This window comes from Arvicanthis niloticus, chromosome 3, assembly GCF_011762505.2.
Source record: "Arvicanthis niloticus isolate mArvNil1 chromosome 3, mArvNil1.pat.X, whole genome shotgun sequence".
In the NCBI taxonomy this organism is placed as follows: domain Eukaryota; kingdom Metazoa; phylum Chordata; class Mammalia; order Rodentia; family Muridae; genus Arvicanthis; species Arvicanthis niloticus.
In genome coordinates this window covers 50,011,922-50,038,704 of record NC_047660.1, presented here as the reverse complement: position 1 = coordinate 50,038,704, position 26,783 = coordinate 50,011,922, and the positions used below count along the sequence as shown (strand labels likewise).

General features: G+C 40.6%; 1 long non-coding RNA gene and 1 pseudogene across 1 annotated transcript; one reads left to right on the top strand and one right to left on the bottom strand.

Annotated features, from left to right (window-relative positions):
* Positions 1 to 106: 106 nt before the first annotated feature.
* Positions 107 to 26,755, top strand: LOC143441683 (uncharacterized). The gene is made up of 3 exons (XR_013109291.1): positions 107 to 612; positions 4,483 to 4,628; positions 26,336 to 26,755. It is a non-coding gene; the product is annotated as an uncharacterized LOC143441683 (long non-coding RNA).
* LOC117705580 (cytochrome c oxidase subunit 6B1 pseudogene) lies at positions 12,691 to 13,328 on the bottom strand (annotated as a pseudogene).
* Positions 26,756 to 26,783: the final 28 nt, after the last annotated feature.

Sequence of the window (26,783 nt, the reverse complement as noted above, 5' to 3'; positions counted from 1 at the left end):
GGGAGGGAAAGGAGGGCGTTCTCGCCTGAGAGAGGCAAAACGCAGGCGCCGGACCTTCTTTCCACGGCCTTTGTGCGACGGGGAGGGTTTTGCGCGTGCGCCGCAACCATAGAGTTTGGTGAAGCATACTAGAGAGGCTATCAACTTGCACTTCTCCTGGTGGTTTGGGTTTAAGGTTAGCCAGATTGGATCTACCGGAGCTGCAGGTGGATCTCAAACGTTGGACCTGGTTTAGCGCTCCTAGCTCAGAGACTTTTTAATTAAACAAACGTCCAAGATACCTGCCTTTCACTAGAATATCAGCCGATTAACAAAAATCGTCCGAAAAGCTCCGTATCATTGGACACATTTTTATGGCTATTGACGGGTTTCTTATCACTTTCTTCCCGCCCTTCTGCTCTGGGCTGCCCTTTTTCTCCTGAAAATTCATATTCTGTCAGGTCCTTTTAAAAGCCAGTAACATGCCAGCTCTCATCTGAAGCTCCAGCTGCCCTGGCTACCAGTTTAGCACTTGTCTCCGACCCTTCGGGTTCCTCGAAGGATGTGACAGACCGCGATGCAAGTGTCTTGTAATGACAGCGCTACTGCAGAAAATATTTTATGGACTGAAAGGTACTTAAACCATACTCTTTAACTACTTTTCAGTTTTGAAGAGTCTCACAAAATCTGTTCAGTGTTGAGAATAAATTGTGGTGGTGGTAGTGGTAGAGCCGGACCGTTCTCACGCAAAAGGAGACTGGGACGTGCTCTTTATGAATTTGAAGTTTACACAGACCCGGCCAAGGGCACGCACTCTTGTAACTACAAGTCTAGAGAGACGCCCCCGACCGTTAATGACAGGTTTATAAAGGGCGAAACCACTGGTTCCATACTTCCATTAACGCGGTCACTGCTGGCAAGCATGACAGGACTTTTTTTTTCCGCTGCAATAACATGAGGTTTAATGATAATAATAATCCAGTGCACTGGGGTTCTCGCATGCAGATGACAGGACTTTTAATATAAACTTTTAACAAAAATGAGTTCTAGTACCATGGTATTCTCTGTTTGATCTGGAAGCAGAAAGCTTTCCGGTTACAGAAGCAGAACAGTGTCGGTTAGTAATGGTTCCCATAAATAACGTGTATTTAAGTATGTTTTGCTTCCTTATGCGCGTGCACTGTGTACGTGCAGTACCCACAGAGGCCAGAAGAGGGAGTCGGATCCCCAGAATTGTAGAATTGTAGTTTTAGTTGCGCTCTGCCCTAGAATTGATGGTAACTAAAGATCCAGCCTGGAAATATACTGATTTTAAAAAGACACATCAAGCAAGCAAGCAAACAATCTAAAGGGTGAAAGAAACTGTTGGTTTAAAAGTTAAAAAGTAAAGCGAAAGTTAGTTTTTGGCTTAGGGAAAAGTAATTTCTGTTAAATCGTTGTCTTTATAAACTGGTATTTCCTAAAGGGTTGTCTGAAGGAAATGTGATGAGTAATTGAAAAAGTGTTAAGGTGAGTTTTCATGAGCACGGAGTTTTAATAAATTTTAATAAGCATTTTGAAGGAGGAAACGGGGTGTTTAGTTATATAATGTGTACATTTGATATCTGTGTACTATATTTCTCAAAGTGTGTTCAAAATAGCTCACTTAATGATCTTTTTCAAATACTTTTGCTATAGTTCTCATAGTTTGAAGGTAACTTTCCCCGATTTACCTGGTTTTAGAGAAGAGGAAGCTGAATCCAGTGGAGAGGAGGAGAGGAGAGCCAGAGAGGAGAGAAGTGGAGAGGAGGGAGGAGCACAGAGAGGGAAGGAAAAGTGGGGAAAGAGAGGGAGGGAGAGAGCTGAGCTACAAATATTAAATCTAGTGAAACAAATCTGTACGATGCTACCTGTCAGGCCCAGTAAATCAGCTGTGTCCCAAGAGAAACTAGGTTTTCTCAACCCAGCTAAGGGGTGAACTAATTACAGGAGAGAAAACTGCTGTATCTGGGTTGCTTGCATCTGAGAATTCCACTTCATTTGACCCTTCCAGGCAGTAAGGTTGGCTGTCCCTTCTGGAGGCTGAAGAGATAACTGGGAACAGAATCTGTGGGTACAAGTCTCCAAAACTGACTTTTAAGACATGAGTCTGCCACTGGTATTGGAGGAATGATAGGAGTCTTTATTCTGAGACTTAAGAAAAACAGTTTCACTCTGGTGTGGAGGGGATATTTATTTGCTGATGTTATAGACATTAGACATATACCATTTCAGATGCATTCCACAAACATCCAGAGGCTTCACTCTGCTTTAAAGATGCCCCAGGTCATTGCTCAGAGGACTTGTCAGGAGTCCTCTTCATTTCCACAGTAATATGCAAGCCCTCCAGTTTTGTCCACTTATTTCTAATACTAGCACCTAAGCTGGGATTCATAGCCTTTAGGGTTACACACATGAAAAAGTGAGAACTAAAATATTCACTGTCTATGGGATTTATAGAGACCCCAGACTTCTTACCATCCTTCGCAGGTGCCAGCATAGAATTCTGGAAGCTTTCCTACCTTTGTTTTGTTCTATCATCTCCTGTTCTTCTTCTGTGTTTCTCTTTCCATAACCCTTAGTACCTCTTTACTGTGTATTAAGTGCCACACCGCTCTCTGAATCTCTGATAACGTGTGTCTCTTGCTAGCTTATGTGCCTTTGCTAACATGGACTGTGATCTTAATCATATTTGTTTCTAGCAGAGTGCTAGGCACATCCTAGGGACCGTTTGAGGGATGGATAGATAGATGAATTTAATTAAACATTTGGTTTTAAAAAAATCTATGAAAGCCTATAGTTTATAGCATAAGAATATTTACTTAGGAATAATATTTATATTAGGTATAATATTAGGTAAAATACAATTGTATTTTTTATTTACATGAATGTATTATTTGTTTCTTAGCCATTTTACGCTCAAAAGCCTCTAAATTAAATTGTCTTAATGTTTGGACAGTTAGAAAAAGCTTGGAAGAAATTGTCTGCTTCTTTTTCGATGTGTCCAAACCATTATCACTGTCTATCCACTCATGACCATGACTTTCCAGAATGGCACAGAAGCCATTTGGGAAGCTGGCTGTCCAGTTTACCCACTTAAAATCTCAGTATGGGACTGGGAAGGTGACCTGGTGGGCAAAAGCTGTAGGACTTGAGTTCAAATTCCCACATAAAGCCAGGCAGCTATCTCAAACAAAGTTGTCCTCTGGCCTCCACACTTACACTGTGGCATGTTGTGCCCAAGTAGACAAGCACACACACACACACACACACACACACACACACACACACACAATTTAAAATAATTTATCATTGATAGGTATAACAATAAAAGATCACTATCTTCCTTCTTCCTCATCTACTTCAAGTCATTCTTTAGTGTAAGGGACTTAGAAGCCATCACTTCATCTTAATAAATTAAAAACTAAACAACAGGGCTAGACAGTCAGCTCAGTGGTTAAAAGTACTTGTTGCTCCTGTAGAGGACCTGGGATCAGGCCCTAGCACCCACATAATGACTCTCAACAATCCATAATTGAAGTTCCATGGGCTCTCTTCTAACCTTCAAAGGTACCAGTCATGCATATATTGTACATACATGCATGTAAAACACTCAGACACAAAGTGAATCTAAAAAAGAATAAGGAGACAGCTCATTTGGTAAAGTGAGTGCCATGCAAGCATGATAATCTGAGTTTGAGTCCAGAACCCACATAAAAAACCCAGGTGCAGAGGCACAGACTTAACAATTTTACCACCACAGAGGCAGAAACATGTAAATCCCCAGGGCTAACTGGTAGTTAGGTGTCTTAGTCAGGGTTTTACTGCTGTGAACAGACACCATGACCAAGGCAACTCTTATAAGGACAGCACTTAATTGGGGCTGGCTTACAGGTTCAGAGGTTAAGTCCATTATCATCAAGGCAGGAACATGGCAGCATCCAGGCAGGCATGGTACAGGCAGAACTGAGAGTTCTGCATCTTCATCTGAAGGCTGCTAGCAGAATATTCACTTCCAGGCAGCTAGGATGAGGGTCTGAAAGCCTACACCCACAGTGACACATCTACTCCAACAAGGCCACACCTATTCCAATAGGGCCACACTTTCTATTAGTGCCACTTCCTGGGCCAAGCATATACAAACCATCATATTAGGCAACTTGGTAAGCTCTGAGCTGATGAGAGACCCTGTCTCAAAAACAAAAACCAAGGTGGATTGTTCCTAAGAAACACCACCACAATTGGCCTCTGACCTCAATACACATGAACATATATGGAATGGCCACACAGCCATATATACACATGTACCCACATGAACACTAACCCACAAGCACACATATACAAAACACCTGCCAATAACAAAAAAACAATTCACAACCCTTCATGGGCACTTTTAGGAAGGAAGCTAAACACTTGTGGTGGCTATAGGCCCTGGATCCATTCTGCTTATATTTCTAATGTTCTCTGGGTGGTTTCTATACACAGAGATCGACAGAGTCGTGGGGAGGAATGGAAGAGCCAGAGGATGGGCAGGAGCGCTGTGAAATGCTGTCTTCCGGACATGTCGATTGCACTCGTGAACTCTCTGCAGCTGCAGCTCCCTGCACAAATTCAAGTCCACGTTCCAACAGGTAGCACCAGTTGGACTCAGTGGGTTATTAGCCAGAAAAGGAGAGGGCATTAAGCAGAAAGGAGAAGGGGAGAAGGGGAAAGGAGTTAGGGTGCACACGATCAAGATGCATTGCTTACATGCGAGAATTGTCAAACATGGAATAAAAGATATTCTGTTTTCTTAAAAAGAAAGAGAAATAATTATCTAGAATCACTGTCGGTATATAAGGAATTATTGGTTTTTTTTATAAACATTGAGTCCTGAGACTTTGTTATTACCCATTATTGGTACCAGTTTTGTATTGACGACAATGAGTCAGTTTTCTTTGTATGTGTGTGTGTGTACATGTCCATATGTGCACATGTAAAGGCATGAATACATGTATGGATGCACATGTACAAGGCCAGAGGTTGACACTGAATGACTTCTTCAACAGCTTTCCACCTCATTTTTTTCCACTTTTCCAGTGAATTTTTATTTGGAGTTTCATCATGATTATCAGGGTCCCTGGGTAGGAACCATCATATTTCTGAGTATATTACTCAGGGTTCTCTAGGGTAATAGAACTTATAGAATGAATGCATATATGGTATTTATTAGAATGACTTACAGGTTAATCCAACAATAGGTGGTTATGAACAGAAAGTCCAAGAATCCAGGAGTTTCTCAGTCCATGAGGCTGGATGCCTCCCATGGTCTTCAGTGTGTGCTGTAATCTTGAGGAAATAGGCCCCAATGCCAGTGAAAGATGGACTTGCTAGCAAGGCAAGAACAAGCAGACAAAGAACATAAGCCTCCTTTTCCCATGTCCTTATATAGGCTTCCAGCAAAAGTCATGACCCATCTTAGATCTGGATTAAAGATCTGAACTAAAGGTGTGTCTTGCTACCTCAAAGATCTGAATTAAAATTAGTTCTTCCCCCTTCAAGTTAAGCAGAAATTCCTCAAGGTGTGCCCTCCATTTTCATTAATTCCAGATGTAGTCAAGTTGACAATCAAAAATAACCATCATAGTTACACCCCTTGTCAGCTTAACATACAATCTTATCTGCTCATGTCATGTTTCATTTCCAAATGAAAACAATAACCAGGACATAATAATGACTAAACATTATAACTATCCCATGTATATTTGAAAAAGCATTATATATTTAACCAGGCAATAACTGCACCTACATGATGTTAACTAGCCCTTGTACTACCACAAACACATTATAAATTTACAAGAGGTGGCAATGTCCCTTAAGGGACATTCTTTTAGTATCTCAAACTTAGACATGATAACCATTGATATTCTCTTAATTGATGTTACACCACATGATAAAGAAATTGAGGAAAGAAAATACAAATATTTGTATAAATACATTCTTTTTTTTTTTTTTTTTTTTTTTTTTTTGGTTTTTTTGAGACAGGGTTTCTCTGTGTAGTCCTGGCTGTCCTGGAACTCACTCTGTAGACCAGGCTGGCCTCAAACTCAGAAATCCGCCTGCCTCTGCCTCCCAAGTGCTGGGATTAAAGGCGTGCGCCACCACCGCCCGGCTTGTATAAATACATTCTTAACAATTATTGCAGAAGCATTTATAGAGAAAATATATCTGTATGGATGTGGCACCTGTCAATAATAAATATGATGGCCTATGGCAGGAAACAGGAGAAGGAACATCCAGGAGGAGAAAGAATTCCGGGATAGAGCCAGGCAGAAGATTCACCCAGGAAGATGTGAAGAGGCAGACACATGGTACCTGAATAGGTTAATTGGGTTAGCTAAGTTGTGATCTAGTCAGAGAAGAGCCTAGCTATATGACCAAGGTATTTCTAAATATATTTTGAGTCTGAGTCTTATTTTTGGAAGCATGGGGCTAGGAGGAAGAACCAGACCTAACTTCTACAAACATTCATGTCAATTATAATCCTCTTTTATGCAACTAGTCACATGGCCTTAGCTGGTATTTATAATCACCTTCTACTACCCATTCTGTACATCCTCCATCTCAAGCAAGCACCTCAACAGGGTGTTGGCTCTTTTCCTGGAGAAGTGACTCATACCTTCATTCCTGATGGGAATGTCTGTGCCTTTTGCCACCCTGCCTGGTTTAGGCGGCTGTAGTTTCTCATTGACCTTAATTACAGAACTTGTTAGCACCAAGAGACCTCCTTTAAGTCTGCACTCTAGACAAATTATCTTACCTCCACTGTGGAGCAGCAATCCAATTTTCCCCTGGTAATCTGGATCTATCATTCCTCCTAACACTGTTACTCCTTTCTTAGCCTGTTGGCTTAAAGGCATCAGAAGCCTAAAGTGGCAAGGGGGAAATCTGAGCTTCTAGTTCAATGGAATGTTTGTTGTGGCTCCTGGCAGACCTTCTGGTTCTCAGGCTCTTGGGCACCCAGGTGCTGCTGTGAAAGAGCCGAGAAGGAAATGGGGCCCTTGGGCTGGATTGGCCCACGGCTGAAGGGGAGAGGGGAAGAGAGCCCCAAGGGGATAAGAGTTCTTGGCTTGTCACAGTGGTTTGGCTTGGCTTGGCGGTTGCCATGGCTGGGAACACAGAGAGGTCTTCTGTGGGAGATTAGATGGTGGCTCTGTAGGTGAAGGCCTTCTCCATTGTTCCCCATGGTGGATCCCGATGAAAAGAAACTGTTCATGTTTTTTTTTTTTGGGGGGGGGGGTGTCAAGACAGGGTTTCTCTGTATAGTCCAGGCTATCCTGGAACTCACTCTGTAGACCAGGCTGGCCTTGAACTCAGAAATCCACCTGCCTCTGCCTCCCAAGTGCTGAGATTAAAGGCGTGCGCCACCACAGCCCTGCATCAGTCCATGGTTTTAAGACATTTATTGTCATGGTAGAAAGTAGATGAGAAACCATAACCCCTTTTCTCAGGGTGGGTCTGAGGTTAAATACCTTTTGCAGGAAGGAGTGTCTGGGAAGGAATGCTTAATTGGCTAAGCCCTTCTGGCCTTTAGGTACCTCATTAATTTGGAGATCTGTCTTGAGGCTACCTGACTTCTACCTGTGGAGGGGCTAGTAGGGGCGTTGCCCTTACGTGACTGAAAGACACAAATCTATGGAGGGCTGCAGCCTCGTGTCAGGAGCCTGGAGTCTGGGAGGATGGCCAAACTCCTATTGTCCCTTGCAGGGGACCCTGCAGGGTCACTGGGGTTTCAAACCTAGCTTACCCAGAAATCAGGCTGCCTTTTGCAGTCCCACAGAATACTATAACAGTGGATAAAGCATGCTGTAATCCATGGATAGTAGTCTTGGCAGAAGCATTTCATGCAGAAAAGGAAAATCTATAACCAGAAAACATATCACTCCAGTAAGGATAAAGTATTGTCCTTTCTATGGGGGAAGTGGCCCAACCTGCCACCAGGTTGCTGGCTGGGCACCCCAGGGAATAGTGTCATATCTGGGGCTCAGTGTTAGTCTCTGCTGTTGGCAGATCTGCCACTCAGCAGCAGCTATAGCCAGGTAAGCCTTGGTGAGTGTATGTCTGCGTTGTACAGCCCATGTGTAACCCCCATCTTTGCCACCATGGTCACTTTGTTCATGGGCCCATTGGGCAATGACAGGAATGGTTGGGGGAAAAGGCTGTCTACGGAATGTACACCATCCTGTCTACTTGATGATTGAACTTTTTGATGAACATTTGCTTGGGACATAAGTATCTTTACATCTTTTGCCCATTTGGAGACATCTATCCACATACTTTTCCTCCAGATGTCTTTTGCACCAGTTTTCCAATCATGGTTTTTCCAAGTCCCTGACCATCCAGCCAATCCATTGGCTACCACCCATGAATCAATGAACATCTGGCCATTTCTCCTTTAGTACAAAATGCATGGCCATGTGTACTGCCCAAAGTTCTGCCCACTGTGAAATTTTCCCTTCCCCAGTGTCTTTCAGGGTTGTCTCAGAAAGGAGGTGTAATGCTGCAGCTGTCCACTTCTAGGTGTATCTGTATAGTATATAGAACCATCAGTAAGCCATCCCTAGTCTTCTCTTCCTCAGTCAGCCAATCACATGGCACATCCATAAGGCTATAGGTGCATGCTTGGCAGCAGATAGCATTATAACAGGAGTAGAAACCATGGACATTTGGGGAACTTTTTCGTATAACTTGCTTATGCCTTCAGGACCTTCTCAAGCCTAATCACACATATACCACTTCCATTTAATAATGAATTGCTACTGTGAACATCCTAGTTTATGACTTGGTGAGTTATATGATGCCCAGCTCATGATGGGCAGCTCAGATTGCATGCTAATTTAGTGGCCCATTTTCAAACATTCATTGTCCACTAAGGCCCAATAGCAGGCCAAGAGCTGTCTTTTTCAAAGGGAGAATAATTGTCTACAGATGATGGTAGAGCCTTGCTCCAAAATCCAAAGGGTCTCTTTTGTGATTCACCTATAGGGGCCTGTCAGAGGCTCCAAATAGCATCTCTATTTGTCATTGGTTTACTAAATGTACTTCTTTGTACTTCTTTCTTGGTAGTGGGAGGGACCAGATGCAGTAACTTATCCTTCACCTTGGAAAGAATATCTTTGTATTCCTCAGCACATACTACTGGACTCTTATGAATTTTAATGAGGTAGATGGCCCTTAAATTTTGGTTGGATTTATTTCCTCTGATGCACATATGTGTTACCAAAACATCCAAAGTGGTTTCTACCTACTGCTGTCTTGGTCCAGTCAGCAAAATATCATCAATATAGTGCACCAATGTGATATTTTGTGAAGAGACAGATGATCAAGATCCCTTCTAACTAAGTTGTGACTCAGGACTGGAAAGTTAATATATTCTTGAGGCAAAACTGTAAAGGTATACTGCTGGCATTGCCAACTGAAAGCAAATTGTTCTGGTGGTCTTATAAGTAGATGTAGAGAAAAGAGCATTAGTTAGATCAATAGCTGTATACCATGTACCAGGAGAGGTGTTAATTTGCTCAAGTAAGTTCACCACATCCTGTACTGCAGCTGCAATCAGAGTCCCTATCTCTGTTTCATTGACTCTTTCATAGTCAACTGTCATTCTCCATAATCCATCTGTCTTCTGCACTAGCCAGATAGAAGGGCTAAAGGGAGATGTGGTGGGAACCCCCACCCCTGCATCTTTCTAGCCCTTGATGGTAGCACTAATTTCTGGAGTTCCTCCAGGGATGCAGTACTGTTTTGGGGTTACTATTTTCCCTGGCAGAGGCAACTCTAAAGGCTCCCATTCATCCTTTCTAACAATATCAACCCTCACCCACATGTGAGGGGACCAATGTAAAAATTCTGCCAACTTTTAAGTCTGTCTATCCTAGTTATACATTCTGGAACTAACTTGTGGAAATAACCACAGAATGAGTTCAAGAACCACTGGACCTACTGTGAGTCAGATTTCAGCCAAAACTCTATTAATCACCTGACCTCCATAAGCCCCTAGTTTAGCTGGAGGGCCACAAAATTTCTCGGGATCTCCCAGAATCAGTCTTAAATTAAGAACTTGTATCCAATAGCCCCCAGAAATTCTGACTGTTTACTTTCCCCCAGTGTACAGTTACTCTTTAGCCAGTACCAAAGGTCCCTATGAGTCATGCCACTATAAAATTCACTATGGAGTTCACAGTGCAAATTGATGGACGCCTGGCTTGTGAAATATCAGAGGGAAAATTAAAGACTCTTTTCAGGGCCATTGCTATTTTGATTGTAAAGATTCTGTGGTTTTGGTTAGCTGGGACTGAAGAATCAGCTGTGATTAACAAGATACCAGAACTATTAAAGCAAAACCTTTGCATTACTGGGATGATTGATGCTGGTCAGCTGGAGCTAAGAAATTAGTGGTGATTAAGAAGAGACCAGCATCACCAAGGTGAAATCCTCTGGGAAGTGTTTCCTGAGAGCACAGAGAAGCTGTGTTCCAGAGGCAGCCATGGTTGTACCTCGTGTTTCGGACCAGACTTGATAATGTATAAGAGTCACCCAGGTGGTACTAGTTTTGAAATATGAAGGGGTAGCAGCTAATGCTTGGCACTGGGGGAGACCAGGAGAGGCCATTGGTGAAGGTGCTGCCTCAGTGGCATTGAAGGCCCAGGACTGAAGTGGCCATGCAGAGAAGTTGAGGCTTAGCACCTATGCGAGGCTATTTGTGAAAGTGCAGTCCAGTTGCAGCAGAACACAGCAGTGTTTTGGAGATGCCAGTACCATGAGATGACCACCAAGAACAGCAGCAGCAATGGAGTACAGGCAGCATCCAGGCAGGCATGGTACAAGAGGAGCTGAGAGTTCTACATCTTCATCTAAAGGCTGCTAGCAGAATACTGGCTTCCAGGCTAGGGTTTTAAAGCCCACACCCACAGTGACACACCTACTCCAACAAGGCCACACCTAATAGTGCTACTCCCTGGCCCAAGCATATGCAAACCATCACAGCATCCCAAGTTACAAGATCCCCTTTTCTTCCCATCCCCCCCATTAATGTCCCTACTTTAACCATTAATTAATGGTTACTTTAAACATTTTATTAATTTAATTTAATTAATTTAGTTAATTAATTAATTTAAACATTAATTAATGTCCCTGTAATTCAGCCAATGTTATAATAAGGGCTTAAGTATGACCTTCTGCAACTTGGGCTCTGCAGCTGCTGGAGAGAAGATTCTCTTCTAGGGCACACTTAGAAACCTCTAGACTGTTTATGCGTATTTGGAGCTGGTCAGTTTTATCACTGTTGTGACCCTCATTCTGCCTCAACACTTTTGCCTCAACACTTTTGGGGCTAAGTGCTCTGGTCAAGAGAGAGAGTGGGGCTGCAGGGGCAGGAGACTCGAAGAATGGAGAGAAGACCGGGTGTGATTCAGTCTCTTCTATTTTCTCATGTCTCCCCTCTTGAAGGGAATTCTGAGGTATTTATATACACAAGCTGGAGAACACAGGTGAAAACACTTTACCACGTGCACCATACAGCTGAGGTCACTAAACAGCAAAACAAGCTATGTGGGATAAACAAGATATTTATCAGAGTGTGCTTCAGCTGTTATAGGCTTTTGACAACCAAGTCTTTCATCAGGGTATATGGTTCCAGATGGCTGCAAAGTTGATCTAGCCGCTTTCTACTAAAGTCGGCTCCCAACATATCACTGAGCTTATTGTTGTTGTTCATCTTATTCTGAGATGCTAGAAGTTGGTTAATTTTATCATGGACTTCATTCCTATATCAATTTATCCAGAGACACTAAAGGCAACTGACCAGCATCATTATTTTCCTTATTTTTTCCACAAACTGTCAAAAATTTTATAAACAGAATCAGCAAATCTGCTGCCACCCAGAATTGGTGAATCAGGATAATCAAATGTACTTATCACACTAAGTTTGTAAAATTGTTCATACCGTGGGCTTTCAGTACTTTCCAAGCTTCAGAAGAGACTTCAGTAACTGCAGGCATTGACAAATTGGAAAGCCTATTTCAGATACTTCAAAGGTCCATTCTTCCTTACACTTGTCTTACTGTAGAACTACTTCTGGTACCAAAATTTGTATTAGTCTAGAGTAACAGAATATAGAGAATGAATAATGTCTGTCTGTCTGTCTGTCTGTCTATCATATATTAGAATGACTTACAGGCTGTGGTCCAGCTAATCTGACAATGGCTGTCTATGAACAAGAAAATCCAAGAATCCAGTAGTTTCTCAGTCCATGAGGCTGGATGCCTCCCATGGTCTTCAGTGTGTGCTGTAATCTTGAGGAAATAGGCCCCAATGCCAGTGAAAGATGGACTTGCTAGCAAGGGAAGAACAAGCAGACAAAGAACATAAGCCTCCTTTTTCCATGTCCTTATATAGGCTTCCAGCAAAAGTCATGGCCCATCTTAGATCTGGATTAAAGATCTGAACTAAAGGTGTGTCTTGCTACCTCAAAGATCTGAATTAGAGGTAGCTCTTCCCCCTTCAAATTAAGCAGAAATTCCTCACAGGTGTGTCCTTCATTTTGGGGTCTTAGTTAATTCCAGATGCAGTTAAGTCAACAAACAAGGCTAGCTATCCCCCTTTACTATCTGGAGAGAAGGACAGAAGGCAGAGGAGAGGTGGAACAGAGGCAGGTCAGATCTTTTCAGGAAATGTGCCTTCTACTCTGAGGTCTTCTCAGGCTGAGACTCAGGATATGGAGCATGTACACATGCAGGTACCACTCACATACAGACTATGCTACCTTTTGTGCTTTGCAATAATTGCCTTCTCACAGTGGTGAAAGTCCAGGTAGTTCGGCCAACAGTTCCTGGTCTCATTCTTGTTTAGGAAGCAGCTGTCTAAGGGAGCAGTCTTGTAGTTGATTGTAGTCTTGATGTCTTCAGCTATGGTGCTGACTCCTAAAGACTCTTAGCAAAGGCGCTAACTTCTCCATCTTATTTTGGGGGACAACTTCTCTCACTAAAGCCAGAGCTCACCAAGTCCACTGAACTGGCCAGTTAGCAAGCCACAGGGACCCTCCAGTCTCTGCCTCCCAGCACTGAGACTGTAGGCATGGATTACCCTGGTGGTTATTTTTTTAAATTTGATTTAAGACAGGGTTTACCTCTGTAGCTCAGGATGGCCTCAGACTCACAGAGGTCCATCTGCCTCTGTCTCCTAAATGCTGAGATTAAAGCTGTGCTATCCTATTCCCAGGTCATCACTGGCTTTTAAAAGGATTGAGTTAGAGTCTTACAGTTGCTCAGCAAACACTCTACCAACTGAGCCATGTCCCCAACATTCTTTTCCCGCCCTCTGTTGACCAATAATTTTGTTTCTTTTTTCCTAGTCTATATCTTATATATTTTCCATTTCCTTTCCTTTTGAGTATCATTTCCTTTCCAGTATCATTGATAGGACTGGTCTCAGTGGACATTATTGCACGGTTCCTGATTTTAGTGGGAATGAATCTAGTTTTTCACCATATTCTTACATTAGTTAAAGATTTTTTTTCCCTTTTCATTGTTGCACCTTCTCCATTGACCCAGGTGCTATTTAGGAATGTGCCGTTTAATCTCCAAGTATGTGTGAGGTTTCCTTATACCTTCCTTCTTGTACAGTTGTGTACTTTAAATACATTGTGATCTTAGCACATGTTATGACACAAAAAGTCATCTTTCTTGGTGAGTGTTCATTGTGTGCTTGACAAAAATCCATATCCTGTTTTGAAGTCTTCTAGATATGTCAGTTAGGCCCAGCTGACTCTCTCGATCTGGCTGTGGAGGTCTTACTTTCTTCTAGCTGGACTTGTTCATTCTGAAGAGATGGGTGTTGGAGTCTCCATCAATATTCCAGCACTAGATTCATCTGTTCTCCTTCCCAGTCCTCTCAGGTTCTGCTCCACACAGTTTACTACTCTTTTGTTTGGTGTACTGTACATATGTTAGAAATTGTAACATCTTTGAAAAATGGCATTTCTGATGTCCTCTTTATCCTCAATGCTCCTCTTTATTCTCAATAGTTTTGTCTAATCTAAAATCTTCATTGTATGAAGTTAATGCTGCTATTTCAGTTTTCTGGAATAGCTTCGGTAGAAATGTCATATTAGGACATTAAGTACTGGTGCTGATGTGGTGTCTAGCCATTCTCTCTCTAAACTGGGTTTGTTTGGTTGTTTGTTTTTGTTTGTCTGTTTGGTTTTTTGAGACATTATATAGTAGATTTTTTTTTAATTCACCCTGGTAGGCTCTGTCTAGTAAAAGGTATATTTAGATAGTTTATGTGTAAAATGGTTGTTGATATCATCAGATTCAAGTCTTTGATGTTGTTATATTCTACTTATTTCATTTAGCTTTTATTGCTTTTGACTTCTCTCCTTTTCTGGCATTTCTGTTTTAATTAACATTTTATGTAAAACTGTTTGTTTGTTTGTTTGTTTGTTTGAGACAGGGTTTCTCTGTGTAGCCCTCACTATCCTGGAACTCACTCTGTAGACCAGGCTGCCCTTGAATTCAGAGATCTGCTTGCTTCTACCTCCTGAGTGCTGAAACTAAAGGTGTGTGCCACTACCACTGCCCAGCTTGTAAAATTATTTTTAGAGATGTATTTACTTCTAGAACTGGAGTTACAGATATTTGTGACCCACCATGTAGGTGCTGGGAATTGAACCCAGGTCCTCTGGAAGAGCAGCAAGTGCTTTTAACATCTGAGCCATCTCTTCAGCCCCTCCTCCTCTTTTTTTTTTTTTTTTTTTTTTTTTTTTTTTTTTTTACTTTTTAAGTAGTTGGCTTTGAGTTTATAATATTTATTTCTATTAATCCTAGTTGTCTTTTAAATAATACTGTCTCTTCATGATAACAGAAGTAATTTAACTCAGTAGGTGGATTTCTTGATGTGAAAGTAGATTGGAGATGGGATATAAGCAAAAATAAAGAATATAAAATAACAAATCTGTAAGAGTAACCTGACCCTCAAAAGTACTTATGTATGTAATAAGAAGCTTCATCATCTTGAATCAGAAATGGACAGAAGTAGAGAGGAATAGACACGGCTGTGGTTCGAGACTGCCATGACTTACAAGTGACTGAAAAAGTAACTTGTCTAGGAAAGAGGGTGATAAAACCATAGCTGATCTACAAAAAACCCAAACAAACAAAAAAGGAACCAACCTCCCCACACAGTAAATATTTCTAGAACATTCTGTCCCTATAGAGTATTTGTTCATGAAGGTAGACCAAATTCTGTGCACTGAAAACTGAGTAGATTGAAAAGAATTGAAATTGTGTTCTCTAAGTGCAATGGAATTGAGTTAGAAATAGAAATAATAAATGTATAGAAAAGACTTAACATACTCCTGTCAGGGAAGCAGGTAGGCTGACTACAGATCCTTACCTCTTCCTCTGCTTCTCCAGATCTAATCCCCCAGACTCATCAGCAGCTCTATAGCAAAATATTTACTGCAGCCTCCCTTCCCCCACTACACCCATCTCCGGAGGATCACTTCCCCTCCAAACTTTGCTTTATTCTAGCCTCCAACTGCAAGTAGGTGCTCCCTAGTAACATACAGGGCACTATGGCCAGACAAGCAAGTAGGCTAACTGTAGATCTTCACCTTTCTCTCTGCTCCTCCAAATCCAATCCCCAATTCTCATCCCCAGCCCCACAGCAGACCATTTGCTGTGGCCTCTCCTCACTCTATACTGCCTTTTCCAGTGAACTAACAAAGCAGTTTCTGGGGGAACACCCTGCTTTCCTTCCTCTTAGGGGCCCCTTCAGCCCTATCCACAACCCATCCCCATTCCTAAGTATCAACTCCCAATACCCAGAAACACATTTTACCTGGAACCCCCAGTGGCCACACCTATCAGGACCCCAGAATAATTTCCTACCAAGTAATACAGCTACCACACTCTCCTAAGAACCAGAGGAGAAACAGAAACCAAGGAGCAAAGTACCCACTCAACAAAGACAAGGACAGATATCAGCACCTAGAATCAATAATCTTCCCAATTCCACATGCCTAGACACTACGTAAGAACACAATCAATAATAGCCAGAACAGTATGTGTCCACTAGAGACTAGTAAGGATACCACAGCAGGTCCTGAGTATTCCAACACAGCTGAAGCACAAGAAAAAGACCCTGAAATAGCCTTTATGAATATGATAGAAGTCCTGGGACAGGAAATGAATAAATACCTTAAGGAAATCTGTGAAAACACAAACAGTGGAAGAAAGAAATGAAAAACAAACAAACAAAACCAGTTCAATACTTGAAAGTGCAAATAGAAAAAATCAAGAAAACCCAAACTGAGAGAACTCTGGAAATGAAAAAACTTAGGAACTTGAATAGGAACCGCAGAGGGAAGCTTCACCATCAGAATACAAGAGATGGAAGAGAGACTCCGAGGCACTGAAGAACCAATAGAGGAAATGGATACATCAGTCAAAGAAAATGTGAAATATAAAGAAAAAATTCTAATGCAAAATCTGGGACACTATGAAAAAAACAAATCTAAGAATAATATAGGACAGAGAAGAATCTCAGATCAAAGGTACAAAAAATATTTTCTACAAAATCGTAGAAGAAAATTTCCCTAACCTAAAGAAGGAGATGTCTCTAAAGGTACAGGAACCATACAGAACATTAAACAGACTGGACAGGAAAAGAAAGTCCCCTCAGCATATAGTAACCAAAACACAAAACAAAGAAAGAATATTAAGAGCTACAAGGTAGGGCTGGAAAGATGGCTCAGAGGTTAAGAGCACTGTCTGCTCTTCCAGAGGTCCTGAGTTCAGTTCCCAGCAACCACATGGTGACTCACAACCATCTGTAATGAGATTTGATGCCCTCTTCTGGTTTGTTTGAAGATAGTGACAGTGTATAAAATAAATAAATCTTTAAAAAAAAAAAGTGATTTAAAAAACAAGCTGCAACATCAAAAGACAAAGTAGCATATAAAGAAAGATCTATTAAAAGTACACCTGATTTCTCAATGGAGACTCTAAAAGCCAGAAGGGCCTGGACAAATGTGCTGCAGACTTTATGAGACCACTGATGCCAGCCCAGCATAACTTTACTATACTCTACCCAGCAAAACTTTAAATCACTATATATGGAGAAAATAAGATATTCCATGATAAAACCAAATTTAAGCAATATCTGTCTATATAAATCCAGCTCTACAAAAGATGGCAGAAGGAAAACTTCAAACTAAAGTGGTTAATACCCAAGAAAACACAGAGAATGAAATAATCTCAGACCAGCAAAATCAAAGCAGGGAAGCCCACAACAACAACAAAATAACAAGAATCAACAACTACTGCTCATTGATATCTTTCAACATAATCATATCAATTCCCTAATAGAGACAGAACAAAATGGAATCGAAAACAGGATTCATCCTGAAGCTACTTCCAAGAAACACATTTTAAGAATAGCTATCACCTCAGGGTAACAACAAGTTAGAAAAAGATTTTCCAAGCAAATGGACTTAAGAAGCAAGCTGGTGTAGCCATTTTAATATCTGACAAAATAGACTTCAAACCGAAACTAGTCAGAAGAGATAGAGGACACTACATACTCATCAAATAAAGATCTGCCAAGAGGACATTGCCATTTTTAACATTTATGCATCAAACACAAGGACAGTCGGTTTGTAAAGAAAATACCACTACAACTTAAATCACATAATGATTCTCACTCAGTGATAGTGGGAGACTTCAGTACCCAACTTTGGCAAATAGACAGGTCATTCAGACAAAACCTAAACAGAGAAATGTTGGACCTAACTACATCATAAACCAAATGGACCTAATAGATATTTCCAGTCCATTTCACTAAAACACAAAGGAATATACCTTCTTATTAGCACCTCATAGAATCTTCCCTAAAACTGACCACTTCCTTGGATACAAATCCAAGTCTCAACAGATACAAGGAAACTGAAATAACACCCTGCATCCTATCTAAACACCACAGATTAAAAATGGTTATCAGCAACAAGAGAAGACTTACAAACTTGTGGAAACTGTACAGCTCTCTACTGAATGAAAAATGGGTAAAAGACAGAATTAAAGACTTTCTAGAATTGAATGAAAATGAATATGCAACATACCCAGACTTATGGGACACAATGAAGGCTGTTCTAAGAGGCAAATTCCCAGCACTAAGATCTCATACTAGCAACTTAACAGCACACCTGAAAGCTCTAGAACAAAAACAAGAAATCATATCCAAAAGGAGTAAATAGCAAGACATTAACAAATTTGGGGTTGGCAAGATGGCTCACAAGTTAAAAGCACTGGTTGCTCTTCGAGAGATCCTGAGTTCAATTCCCAGCAACCACATGGTGGCTCACAACCATCTATAAGGGATCAGATGCCCTCTTCTAGCATGTGGGTGAATGTGCAGCAGAGCACTCATATGTTAAATAAATAACTAAAATTTTAAAAAGAAGAAATTAAGGGATTCAGATCTGAAATCAATAAGATAGAAACAACAACAAAGCAATAAAAAAATCAATGAAACAGAGTTCTTTCTTTGAAAGAATGAATATGAAAGACAAACCTGTATCCAAGTTAACTAAAAGACTGAAAAAATATCAAATTTAACAAAATCAGAAATAAAAGGGGAACATAACAGGAGACATCAAAGAAATTCAGAGAATCACAAGGATATACTTTAAAAACCTGCACTCCAACAAATTGGAAAAATCTAAAAGAAATGGACAGTTTTCTCAACACATGCAACTTAATAAGGTTACATCAACATTAGATAAGCAATTTAAACAGACCTGTGAGCTCTGGTGAAATAGAAGCAGCCATTAAACAAACAAACAAACCAGGACAAGATAGATTTAGCAAGAATTCTACCAAACATTCAAAGAAGAATTAATTCCAATACTCCTCAAATTCTCAAATTAGTTCACAAAATAGAAACAGAAGGAACATTGCCCAATTCATTTTTTACCCTGATGCACAAACCACGTAAAGACCCAACAAAGAAAGAGAATTACAGAGCAATTTCCTTTAGGAACATAGATGCAAAAATACTCAAATACTTTCAAACTAAGTCCAAGAATGCACAAAAAAAAGATCATCCAGCATGATCAAGTAGGCTTCATCCCAGAGATGCAAAGATGATTCAGCATACATAAATCAATAAATATAATTTATCATGTAAAAAGCCAAAAGACAAAAACCATATTATTGTTTCATTACATGCAGAAAAGATCTTTGACAAAATCCAAAACCTCTTCATTATAAAGGTTCTGGAGAGGACAGTGATACAAGGGACATACCTCAAACAGAACAAAGACAGTTCAGCAAGCCCATAGCCAACATCAACTCAAATGGAGAGACACTCAAAACAATTCCACTAAAATTAGGAACAAGGCATGATTATCTACTCTTTTGAAGTCTTAGCTGGTTCAATAAGACAACTGAAGGAGATCAAAGGGATACAAATTGGAAAGGAAGAAGTGAAAGTATCTTTGTTTGCAGATAATATGATAGTATGCATAAGTCACCCTAAAAATTCTGCCAGAAAACTCCCATGGCTGGTAAACACTTTCAGGAAAATAGCAGGATAAAAAATTACTCCATGAAAATCAGTAGCCCTTCTATCTACAAATGACAAATGGACTGAGAAAGAAATCAGAGAAACAACACTTTTACAATAGCTTCAAATGATATAAAATATCTTGGAGGTAAGTCTAACCAAGTAAGTGAAAGACTTGTACAGTTAAAACTTCAAGTCATGGAAAAAGAAATTGAAGAATGTATCAGAAGATGGAAAGATCTCCCATGCTCATGGATCAGCAGGATTAACATAGTAAAAATGGCCATCCCACCAAAAGCAATCTACTGATTCAATGCAATCCCCATTAAAATTCTAACACAATTCCTCACAGATCTTGAAAAGACAATTTTCAGCTCCATATGGAAATACACACACTCACACATTTAAAAAAAAAAAAAAAATCAGGGCCGGGTGGTGATGGCGCACGCCTTTAGTCCCAGCACTTGGGAGGCAGAGGCAGGTGGATTTCTGAGTTCGAGGCCAGCCTGGTCTACAGAGTGAGTTCCAGGACAGCCAGGACTACACAGAGAAACCCTGTTTCAAAAAAAAAAAAAAAAAAAAAAAAAAATCAGGAAAGCTAAAACAATCCTGAATAATAAAAGAACTTTGGAAGGTATCACCATCCGATTTCACGCTCTACTACAGAGTTATAGTAATAAAAACAGCATGGCATTAGCATCAAAACAGACACATTGATCAATGGAATCAAATTGAAGAGGCAGATATAAACCCACAGACCTACAGACACCTGTTTTTTGGTTTTGGTTTGTTTGTTTAATTAAAGGAGCCAGAATCACACACTGAGGAAAAAGACAGCATCTTCAACAACACGATCAAACAGGATGGCTGCAGGTAGAAGAATCCAAATAGATCAATACTTACCACCCTGTACAAAACTTAAAATAAATCCAGATACACTGACTCTGATAGACGAGAAAGTGGTAAATAGCCTTGAACTCACTGGCACAGGAAAAGACTTTCTGAACAGAACACTGATAGCACAGGCAGTAAGTTCAACAATTAATAAATGGGACCTTAAGAAACTGACAAGCGTCTGCATGGCAAAGGACACTATCATTTGGACAAAGCAGCAGGCTACAAAATGGAAAAAGATTTTGCCAACTACCTATGCAATATAGGGCTAATATCCAAAATATATCAAGAACTTAAGAAACTAGATACCAAGAAAACAAATAACCCAATTTAAAACTGGGGCACAGACCTAAACAGAGACTCCTCAATGAAGGACACTGGAACAGCTGTGAAACACTTTAAGAAATATTCACCATCTCAGCCATCAGGGAAATGCAAATCAAAACTACTTTGAAATTTCATCTTGCCGGGCAGTGGTGGCGCACGCCTTTAATCCCAGCACTTGGGAGGCAGAGGCAGGCGGATTTCTGAGTTCGAGGCCAGCCTGGTCTACAAAGTGAGTTCCAGGACAGCCAGGGCTACACAGAGAAACCCTGTCTCGAAAAACCAAAAAAAAAAAAAAAAAAAAAAAAAAAAAAAAATTTCATCTTACACCTGTCAGAGTGGCTACGATCAATAAAAACAAGTGACAGCTCGTGCTGCTGAGGATGTGGAGTAAGGGGAACACTCACTCATTGCTGGTGGGAGCAAACTTGTACAGCCTCTTAGGAAATCAGTGTGGTGGTTCCTCAGGAACATGAGACTTGATCTACCTCAACATCCAGCTATACCACTCTTGGGCCTATCCCCAAAGGCCACTTCATCCTACCACAAAGGCACTTGCTCAACCATGGTTGTTGCTGCTCTATTCATAATTAGTAATTGGAAATAAGCTAGATGTCCCTCTACCAAAGAATGGATAAAGAACACGTGGGACATTTACCCAGTGGAGTACTACTCAGCTGATGAAAATAATGACACCATGAAAACTGAAATTACATGATAGAACTAGAAAAAAATCATCCTGAGTGAGGTAACACAGACACAGAAACACAAACATGGTACACATTCCTTTATAGGCGGATATTAGCTATTAAGTCAATAATAATCAAGCTACAATCCATAGAACCACAGAGGTTAGGTATAGGGTAAGAGACTGGAGACTACAGGTAGATGGTTGGGTTTGGGTTTGTTTTGTTTTGTTTTGTTTTGTTTTGTTTTGTTTTGTTTTGTTTTTGGAAAAGGAAATATAATAGTTATGGATGGATGAAGAAGTCTGGAATAAGAGGATCAAGAGGGAAGAGGAAGGGAGAGGGAAATGAGGTATGGAATACAGGGAGGGACAGCTAAAATTAAGGACCATTTGAGGGGTGAGGTATGAAAACTCTATACATTAGAATCATCCTAAAATACTTACATATATGGAGGCAATTCAAGTGAAATCATCTAATAATGGGGGAGTCCCAACTAGCCATCTCTTGTCAACATATGAAGCTGCCAGCACTGCAACTGAGTTACATCTAATTGAGATGTTGGCCAAAGGGGTTCCATGGGACTCTGCAAACAACCCAGGCTGTTGCCACCACTATAGGTTGTGCTCCATAAACTGACAGCACATAGCTCATTGAGTTTTGAGAAATCCAGGTAGTACTTACATAGAGTTTTCACCTACATGCTAGCATTTTTTGTAGAGGAATTTTAATCCAAAAACATGGCTTCTCTGGCGAGGGATAACGTCCAAAGATCTTCTAGGTCTATGTGATCCAACTGGACTACAGACACACCCTTGGTGTGCACCTTTAATCTTAAACACTGATGTGCAATTAAAGGACAGACAAAGTGACAAATCAGAAAGATTTGACAGAGTCAGAGATAGAATATGGGCAGGTCTCAGGAGAACATCACAGGAAAGAAAGGTAGAAGAAGGACAGCATACACAAACACACACACACGTAGGGGGGTGGGGGGCACAGGCAGTTTTACCAGGACAGTTTTACAGAGACAGGTTGCAAGACAAAACTAACCAGAGAATGAGAAGGAGCCAGAAGATTAAAACAGATTCATAGAGTTAGTTTGAAGCCAAGAAGAGCAATTCAGTTTGAAGCTGACAGAAGCCAGTTTGGATAGGAGCTTGAGCCAGAACCAATGAGTTGAACCAGCCAGCCAGAGTTCAGAAAGAACTAGAAAAGGTGAGCTTATTCAGCAGTAAGCCTCTGAGACAATTACTTCTGGTGAATAAAAGTTACTTTTACAGTCTTTTGTACAAAAAGGTCCTCTGAATGCTACCAAAGGAGAAACAAACACCAACCCAACCACAAACACTTTGATCTACATAGTATCCTGCCTGCAAAATATGCTAGTGCAATGAAGGGAAAAAAGCTGTGGGAGTAACCAATCAATATCTGATTTGATATAAGGCCCCACACCACAGATGGAACCCATACCCAACACTGCTTGGGTGATCAAAAGTCAGAAACTAGATAGCACAGAGACCTGGGGTAAAACAAAATATTACTGTTAAAAAAAACCAAAAAAACAATGAAATGACTCCTAATGACATTCTGTTACACACATAGATTGGTGTCTTGATCAACCATATTTTATCATCATAAAACTTCCTCCTGGAATAGTTGGGACCAAATACCCACAGCCAGACATGATACAGAGAGTGAGAGACCTCAGAACACCAACTTCTAAACTGGATGTCTCTATCAAATCCCTCCTTTCTGAGCTCATCAGAAGATGAGGTGGAAACAGGCAGAAGGGATGGAGGACCAAGAAAACAAGGCCCTCTGAATCAACATGATCAAAGTTTGTGTGGACTCACAGAGACTGAGGAAACATGCCAAGGCCTGCACAGGGCTTGTACAATGCCTGCTCCAAGAGATGACTCAGTGGCTAATGGTACCGCCTCCAGGCCTGGTAACGTCAGTTTGAACCTTGGAACTTACATGATAGAAGGTAAAAACCAATTCCTATAAACTGTCTCCTACTACCACACATACCCTAAGGCATGTGCATGTGTGCATGCAACACACACACACACAAATAAATGTAATAAAAATGTTAAAGCTACAACAAATGTTGTCCTAAATGACCCAGAAATCTCACTATCAGGTATGTACTCAGATAATGATATTTAATATTGATTTTTTTTGATACTTTTCTTCCAAAGTTGAGAATAGGACAAGCGTGTCAACTTTAACCATTTCTGTTTAATGATGTACTAAGGAGTCCCAATCAGGGCAATTAAACAAGAAATATAATTAAAAGACATTAAAGATTGGAAAAGGAGACAAACAGTTACAGACAAAGAATTGTCTGCATACAGACAATTTCAATTTCAAAGTAACAGACTAACAATAGCATCCAGATGTTTAGAAATCAGTTTAAAAGAGTGTGTAGTACCTGTGTGGTGGTGATTATGGGAGAGGAGGATGGGAAAATGCTGGTGTGGGGGGAGGGGTATTTATACACCAGTGTTGGGAATGTAAATTAGGAAAATTGTGGAGGTTCTGCACAAAGTGGAAAGTAGAACTCCTAAGTAGCCAGAAATCTTACTCACGGGTACAGACTCAGATCGTCAAAATTGTTGCTTAAAGGTAATTTGGCTCATGTCCACCCTGTAAAGAGAAGGAATTCTACCATTCATCAGCGCATGGCTGGAACTGCAGGACACCATGCTAATGAAATAAGCCAGATACACCAAAGGGAAGGAATGTAGCATGGTCTAAGGCAGTGGTTCTCCACCTTCCTAAGGCTGCCACCCTTTCATATGGTTTCTCATAATGTGGTGACCCCCAACCATAACATTATTCTCCTTGCTACTTCACAAGTGAAATTTTGCTACTATTATGAATTGCTATGGAAATATCTGGTATTTCCAATGGTCTTAGGTAACCATTATGAAAGGGTCAACCCTCAAAGGGATTGTGACCCACAGGTTGAGAACTGCGGATACATGGTGTTGGATACAAAATCTCCCTACCTCGACGAGAGGTAATTAAGGCAGTGTGTGATGTCACTGTCTTGTCACTGTCTTGTTACTCTGGGCATATGTTTCTGGTCAGCTCTGGCCAGCCCCAGTTACAAACACATCCCTATACACTGTCCATCTTCTTCCTCCTGGCTGTTCTCTACAGTGACTGTCTCATAGGACTCAGAAGTGAGCAATGACTGACTTAAAGCTCTGTCTCCTAATCCTGGGGATATAGACCAGGGACACCTAGGAGAGGGTGCCCTGATCTCACTGGCCTCTCATGCGCTACTTACAGCTTTATCCAGTTTCCAAATATCTCCTGTGGTACATCAGCCTTTGCTCATGAACTCTCTTCTGTGGCCTCGTGGATCTGTGCTAAGAACACTCACCTGAAAGGCCAGCAGGCCACAGTGTCTCCAGACAGCTTCTAGCTGCTTCTTGTAATGCTGCTGGCATCATCTGAGGCAATCAGGGAGAACTCCGGTGATTAGACAGAAGTTAGAGGTGTTTTTGTTTTTGAGACAGGGTCTCTATTATGTAACTCTAGCTGTCCTGGAACTCTATGTAGACCAGGCTGGCCTTGAACTCACAGAGATCCACCTGCCTCTGCAAGTGCTGGAATCAAAGGGTGCACCACCATATCTGGCACCAAAAGTTACAGATTCTTAACAAACTGAATACTTTATTTGGGTACCAGAAAGCTTACAGAATTATGCCAGGCATTAAGCAACATACTTCCTTGAAAATAAGCATTTCCCCCCACGAAATTGTGTTTGGGGTTGTGGTTTAAGAAGTGAATTGAGGCCGGGCAGTGGTGGCGCACGCCTTTAATCCCAGCACTCGGGAGGCAGAGGCAGGCGGATTTCTGAGTTCGAGGCTAGCCTGGTCTACAGAGTGAGTTCCAGGACAGCCAGGACTACACAGAGAAATCCTATCTTGAAAAACCAAAAAAAAAAAAGAAGTGAATTGAGGCAAATGTGCATTTCAATGATATACTGTACTGGAAATCTGAAGGCTTGCAGCAGATGGAAATTCAAGCTCTTGTTATAATGGGTCAATTATAATATATAATTTGGTCAATTATAATTATATATATAATTATAATATATAGTATATAGTATATATGTTATATAATATATACCATAATATATATACCATAATATATACCATAATATATATTATATAATATATATACTATATAAATAATATATAATAAATAAATAAATAATATATAATTAATATTACATAAATAATATATAATTAATATCATATAATTAATATAATATTATATATAATTATATATATATATAATTGGTCAATTATAATTTTCAAGACAGAGTCTCACAACATAGCTCTGGCTGTCCTGGAACTCACTATGTAGACCAGGATGGCCTTGAAATCACAGAGATCCACTTGCCTCTACCTCCTGAGTGCTGGGATTAAAGGCACATACACATATACCTACACATACATACATACATACATACAGAGAGAGAGAGAGAGACTGAAATTACCAAGATGCACAAATTAAGTTTTAGTGCACAATCAAGTTTTAATACACTGATGTGGGCAGATGAGGCCGTCTATTCTTTTTGTTTGTTTTTTGTTGGCTTGGTTGTTTGTGTGTGTGTATTGTCCTGCAACTCACTCTGTAGACCAGGCTGGCCTCCAACTCTGGGCCTGCCTCTGCTTGTGCTCAGTTTAAAGTGCTTCACCACCATGGCTAAATGTGTTCAGTGTTCTAAACGTTGTAGATACACAAATTTATCTTCTGCTACTAGGGTGAGGCCATCTATTCTATCATTTCCTCTTCTGGGTTCTCAGATACAGCCTGATAGCATAAAACTGTAACAAAAACAAATTCAAGGAGAGTAAGAGAAGAAGAGAAGGAAAGATGATGGAGACAGAAGAAGAGGAAGAAGGCGGAAGGAGGAGGAGGAGGCATACTCACCACCGCAGCCACCTTCAAGTCAGCTCCTCAAGCTGAAACTCAAAGGCTGCACAGATTTATTTTCTATTACTATGGTGAATATCATATTAGTCAAAGTATGAAGGGGCAGGCAGACTTTTGAGTATTATGAGTTTTTTTTTTTTTTAAAATAAGCATGGGCATATCCATCCACGACTTGAAAACTATAATAAAAGTGTTGTGATTCTTAAAAAAAAAATAAAAGTTGTTCACATTCGATCCCGTGACTGCTCCCAAGTTTTCAAGGAGAGGGGTTGGGCAGGCGTGATTAAGCTCCTCCCAGGAATGAGCAGTGCCCATAGG